Source organism: Chelonoidis abingdonii, chromosome 6, assembly GCF_003597395.2.
Source record: "Chelonoidis abingdonii isolate Lonesome George chromosome 6, CheloAbing_2.0, whole genome shotgun sequence".
NCBI lineage: Eukaryota > Metazoa > Chordata > Testudines > Testudinidae > Chelonoidis > Chelonoidis abingdonii.
The window spans coordinates 89,683,867-89,690,707 of NC_133774.1; positions in this window are offsets into that span (position 1 = coordinate 89,683,867).

A 6,841-nucleotide genomic window follows, 5' to 3' on the forward strand; every position below is an offset into this window, starting at 1 on the left:
CCCCACCTGATGAATGGTTTTAGTGGAACACCAGATTAGGTTGTGGACAGGTCAGAGGAGCACTGGAATCAGGGAAAGCTGCATAACTCAAATCTTTCTTATGCCTTCAGCTGCTTATGGGCAAAAAGAAGTACCTCCTTGTGACCACCTCAATCTTCCTGTCTTGCTCTCACAGCAGACCTCAGCTCATGTGTACTTAGGGCTGTAGGTTCAAGTTTTCTCTGCCTTTGTGGCACAAGAGATTGTGCAACCTGTCCTACAGAGCCATCAGTGGAATACCCCCTTCAACAACTAATGGGCAGAAACCAAAACAAAGAGAAGATGGGGAAAATGGACAACAAGAACGTGCCTATCTTTCTGAGATGACCTGGGTGGCATGAAGGTGGACCCACCAAATACCACACAAGGATGGGGATCAAAGAAAGTAAGTGGGAAACTGATTTTAAGGTCATTTTAAAACAATGATTTAGAAACAATGTTACCACTTAAGATGTCTGTGTAAGCTAAATATCACCAAGGTCTTTTTTTGCATCAGGAATTGAGAGAGTGTCTTTACTGCCTACACGCCTTTTGACCAATATCAGAGGAGTCTCATTTATGATCTCATTGGACTTATGCTTTATTGAGGAAAGTTGCTATTTGGGGCCGTTTTTTGTTGGAAACATTTCTATTTACACAGGTAACACTGACACACTAGGGGGAGCTCTTGCACTCGCATAATAAAACATTGCTCTGTGTAGTTTTTCATCTTGATGAGAACTAGCAAGCACATTACTTGATGAACACTAGTGAGCTCTCATTACAATTCAATGGGAGTTGTAGGTGTTTACCTCTACTGGAACGGTTGCCCCAGAAAACAGATGGGCTTTGCAGCATGACCTGAAGGACTGCAGAGTATTTTGGACCAAACTAGGAGGATTGAATTCCAAAGTCAAAGGCCTCTCACAAAGAATGCCCTGCTGGCTGCTTTCCACCCTGCTAAGCCAAGGAACTCAAACTCAGCTGCCTCCACTGAACACAACTGAGGCAATTTCACACAGGAGGGAAACAACTCTTGGGCAAGCAGGTTAAGTGATTTAGGGCTTGTCAACAGTGCCCCACAGTTCAGAATCTGGAGGTGTGAATAGCAGTGCACACCAAAGTGTGTTGTAACTCCCCAAGGGGTCGCAGCAGGTGTGAACAAAAAAGTTCCTAGTTTGCATTAATGGAGTCTTCTTCAAACATAGTTACATTAATGCAAACTAGCAACCTTTCCATTCGTGCCTGCCATGTCAACACGAGCGAGTTACAGTCCAGCACTTTGGTGCACACTGCAATTTGCAGGGCAGTGTAGAAATAGCCTTAAGTTTTAGAGGTCAGAATTTACAGTTTAAAGTGTATTCAGAAACAAAAAGGCAACCACTATACATTACAGACCCCTGATGCCACATGCTTCTAGCGGGAAACACTACTGAACAAGACACACCCTTGTTTCAGAATGGATTTACGGTGTAACCAATGAGGGTTGTACTGCAGCACAAATTATAAATTTAAGTAACAGAAAAAAAGTATAGATGCTCTGTCACATCTCCTGGTTGATTCCTTCAATCAACTAATATTGCTTCCCTCATATCTAGATTGTGAGCCTCAACCAGTTTGCCCTAATCCAGGCCTTAATGTCTACCATACAGAGGGCCAAGTGCTCAGCTGCAATAGCTAGATCATATGATAGAAGTGGGTGTCAATGTCCGTGTAGTGAAGACACGGCAGACCATTTTTCCCTCACTAGCCCTTCCAATGTCCCCATACACACATTGAACAAGAGAGGGAGACAAGATGGAACTCTGTGGAACACAACATGAGAGCACACTCGAGGAAAGAGCTACTCCCCAAACCTATGTTCTGGGAATGCTATTATACTGTGGATCATTATCAGAAACTGCTTGATCTTGGATTCCCTTCCTTGTGAAGATAGATTTGAGAAGATTAATAACTGAGGTTATTTTGTGGATGATTCAATTCCAAGTAGCCTGAATATAGGTCAAATATACAAAGACTTTTTACCTTCAAGTGAAGGTCAGGGATGCATTTCATGATGGTTTTACTGGTACTTGATAAGGATGGAATGGCTCTTATGATGGCTACATTTGACACATTAAACATTTCAAAACCATATCAGTAATATGTGTACGTACCAGACCAGCAATGGATTTCTCTGGCTCTTTGGAATAAAAATGTCCTTGGCAAATGCAACATACCATTTCCTTCCTTGTTTGAAATCACTGCAGTTCTCTCTCAAAAAATATGACCAAAATTTTCAATCTAATTTTAAGCCCTTAAAATCCATATTTAACGTACGTAAATGGTCTCATTGTTCAAAGGCGATGAGCACTACAGCTGTGAGGGAACTAGAATTTCTGTATTGCAGGAAATTCCATCATTTTGAAACTTGTTTTCATTCTAAATCAGAACAAAAACTAAAAAACTCAAAATTTCTCCACAAAACAAAATGTTGGGGAAAAATAATAATTTTGGGTCGAAATGTTTCATTTTATTGTTGACTCTTAAAAAATTAAAATATAAATTTCACAATGAAAAATCATTTAAAATCATCAAAACATTCTATCCCAGTAAGGTTGAAACTGAGCATTTTTTAACCTTACTGAAATAATTTGCTTCCATTCTTTGAAAACAAAATTGTCAAAAATGACACATTCCCATTGAAAGTTTTGATGTCAACAAAATGACATTTTCCCACAGAAAAACCTTCCATTGGAAAATATTTGACCAGTTCTACTGCGCACCCACTGAAGTCAAAACGCACACATATGAAAGTGTTATTGTTACCTATCTTACTAACTCCCAGAAACTGCTCCACCCACACAGGAAAAGGAAAGATGAGCTCAGGATGAGATCTATCTCTTGCCTCCGTCCATCCCTCAAGTATCCTGTTTCAGGACTTGCAGTTCTGCATCCTCAAAACAATCCATGTATCAGTTCCTGCAGTTTGATCAGCTGGGATCTGTAGGTTTTTTTCAGTGAGTATATTTATTATGCTTCTGTACAATGTTCCAGGAGACATTCAGTTTTCTGGAAAATATGTGATTTTAATCTGCCTCAACTAAAATTTTACTTGACATGTGCCTGGTACATTTCGTAATCTTAAAAACAATCTTTGCATCATGAAGTCTGTTCCATTCAAAGGCTTTTTTAACGATATCTTCTAAGGCTTCATGGTGACAACATGCTGATGAAAACCATTCACATCCTAGATTCATGCAGGATTTAAAATCATGTTTATCTGCCCCTGAGTTAGCCCATTTTGATTTAGAGGCACAGTTGGTCAGATCCTAGGGTCCAGCTGAACTTCATATAATGCAAGTCAGAGGGAGTGTATAGGAAGTGCAAAGGTGGCATTATGCTCCTCTGGTCCTAAGACTACTTTATGTGAGGTTTGTCCACCAGTTAGAACAGTTCAGGCTGCTCTGATTTATGTCAACTGCAAATGATCCCAAGGGCCATAACAGCAGCCACGAATCAGTGTATTTTTCTGGTGTCCCAGCCACGTCCTTTTCCCTGCTAACCAGCAGCTGGGAGCTGAGTGTGTACAAGCCTCTGTGAGGAAGGATCCCCATTGAATTGGGATGAATCTACTGGGTCAAAATGATTTTTTAGCCAAATTTTAATGTTGGGCCCAAGTGCCAGTTACATTAGAATTTAAGCAGCAATGCCCGCTTGAATACCACACCTTAGAATCTAGCCCAGAGAATCCATAACCAATACTATGGGTGGGCAAGATTTTTGCCATTCAAAAACAAAGCATAATGATAATTTATGTTTATTTTCCCCCAAACCAAGACTTCACAAACTAATCTCCAGTGATGTCTTGGTTTGCAGTTAAGAAAAACAACACATTAACACTCACCCTCTTTCTGATATCTGTGCACTTTACATTTGTCAGAAATTAAATGAAGATGAAAAATCCTTAGGTTTTACACAGCTGCCCATCATCGTAGTATCTGAGCACCTTCCATGGAAAATCAATAGCCATAGCAAAATCCCTAGTGAACTTCATGCTGAGTCTCTGGCACTAGAGAGGCTGAAGCTGAAAAAGACAACAAAAAGACAACTGATTCAGTGCCTCCCTTTGGAAGCATCTGATGACAAGTATCTTACAGAAACTCTGCTAGCACAAACCATAAAACTGCTTCTACCTGGAAACCCTGAGGACAGGTGATATCAACTACTCCTGTCACCTCCCTTCATAAAGGAATTCCTCCCTGTAGTTCAAGGAGCCAGGCTAACTGAGAGACACATAAATTATACCTTTTTCAGAGTCTTTGAATCCAGCTCTGTTTGGTAAATTTTAGCCTGTTGCAACTGAAAAAGCTGAAAGTTATAAACTCCTGGAAAATGGGATTAATAATGGAAAAGCTTCAGGCAGACACCCAGTGTTGCTGCAAGGTGCCAGCATAACAACAGAATGGACCTTCCATATCTAATTTTACCAGTCTGTGTCACAGAAACAGTATTATGACTGCAATAAACACTAAATGACCTCTATAAATGTTTCATATGTCATATAACTGGTGTCAATAAGAAGTTGCAGTCAGCTAATAAAACATGCCAGCTCTCCAATCTGCTGCTTTACTGACCTGAGATTTCCCTATAAAAGCTATTAAAAAGAAGGGAAAAAAAGTGTGACATGGCCCCTATAGTTTAGGCATCTGGATGATGTGATTTGTGTGTCATCTATAATGGGCCTAGATTAAAAATCTTATGAAATTATAAAGTATCTTGGTGGGAGGTGCTGGCACCCACTGAAGTTAAAGATGAATTCCAGTTTCATTCTCATTTTTTCAGTTGTTTATCAATTTCTTTTTTTAAAGCAAAGTTCCTATTGTGATAAAATTGTCCCTGCTGATGCTCAACCCAAGAGTGAAATTATGTTTTTGGAGTGAAATGGAATAAGCCATTGAGTTTTTCAAGCATTAAAAAAAGCACTTTTCCCAATATAATATGATTGGGTATTTTGTGCTACCTCCAACAAGCTAGAAACATCAGCTTGGCTTGTTTTGTCCATAGAGGTGTAAATCAGTGTAACAGTGAAAGTCAGGGTGGCTACACAGGTGTACCTGAGAAGAAACTAGCCTTCTGACTCTACCCAGAAGTAATAAGTGGCCTCTTAGGGAGGACTTTGGGGGATTCCACTCCACATCTTCAGGGAGTCCCTTCTCTGATGTCCTAATGTGGGATAGGTGAGCAGTTAGAGGTGCTTTAGCCTGAAAGCTTGCAAGTCGAAATTTGCAAAGATATTTAGGCACCTAGTGGGATTTACAAAAGTGCCTAAGCAGGTTAGGCACCTCACTTTCTTGAAAGGTGCCTAACCTAATCCAGCCCTCAGAATCTCTCTGGCTGACAGATTCATTCTGGACATCAGGAGGTATGAGGAGAACTCATAGAGTGACTGCTGCTCTGATAGTGATGAGCAGGCCACCCTTCTTTCTGACTAGTAAAGTATTAGCCAAAAGGGAGCAGAAGAAAAATCATGAGGATTCCAACAGCTGGTGAATCTGGATGGTCTTTAAAAACTTGCACATCCAGAAACACCTTCAGATATTTTTCCTACTTGATTCAGCATTTAGAGAAAAGAATATGAGACGCTTGCTCTGTTGAGAAGCTCCTCTAACAATCTCTGTTTCTTTTTGTTGGTTCCTTTTATGTTGGATCCATGAAATCTCATACAAACACACACTAAAACTTAATGGAAGAAGATGGCCAAATTGGAAATGAAGGTCCTGATCTGTAAATACTCGGCGAGACAACTCACATAAGTGTGGGACATGACTTAAACATTGCTCCTTTAAATTCCACAACCCTCCCACAGAAGTGGCAGTACGTGCTCTGAACACAGAGGCAGAATTTGATAGCTACAGATAAATAAAACCTCAGCCTCTCCAGAGATTTGTTCTTTGTAGTCAAACATTTTGTGGATTCTACAGAGGTCCATGTTAACGGCACTAAGCAGGTGTTTACAGTATATTTCTGAGCCACAGAAGAGGAGCAACGTATTAACAGTTTATGGTAAACTGCTTCATGGAGATTTGCTAATAGAGTGAACAAAGACAGATACAGCCAAAATAATTTTCACCACCTGTAAGTCTTTGTCTACACCTCAGATGAGTTGAAAAACATTCTAACCCATTTCAGATACTGTCAGCAGCGTCTTGTGTACACTGGCACTCAAGGAATTTTAAAACAAATTCCGGTGAACCAGCTGGCAGGTTTTTTTGTGTAGATATAATTAAGGACAATGACAGAAAAAGCAGTCAAAGTAATCTTGCATCTGGTTAGAATATTATAATACACACACATACAGAGGTAGAGTATGTGTGTGTAATATTTCCCTGTGATTTCCAAAGATGTTACCGACTATTTTCTAAAAAGAAATAGTATTGCCAGATCAGTCTTTGCTGCGTCAGGCCCAATCCCGCAAGCACTTAAATATATGCTTAACTTTAAGTACATGTATGTCTTCAGGATCATGAACTTACAGCTTATAGTAACTTTGCTATTTATAGGTAATTTTCATGGAAGTTACTATACACACACATGTACACACACATACTGAGACTAGATCTCTATGGCTTTATATAACAATATGAGGGGTTTTTTTTAAAGGGTTTGTATTTTAAAGAAAAAAGAACATACATTAAAAACTGCTTGAAATGTTTAACAGCTCAGTCTATTTGGAATAAATTGAAATGGTGCTCTGTAAAAAAAGGTTACAGCAATTAGGGTTTTGATCAACTTTTTTAGATTAATGGAATTTGGCTGTAAGGCTAGCTACAGTAAAAACTTT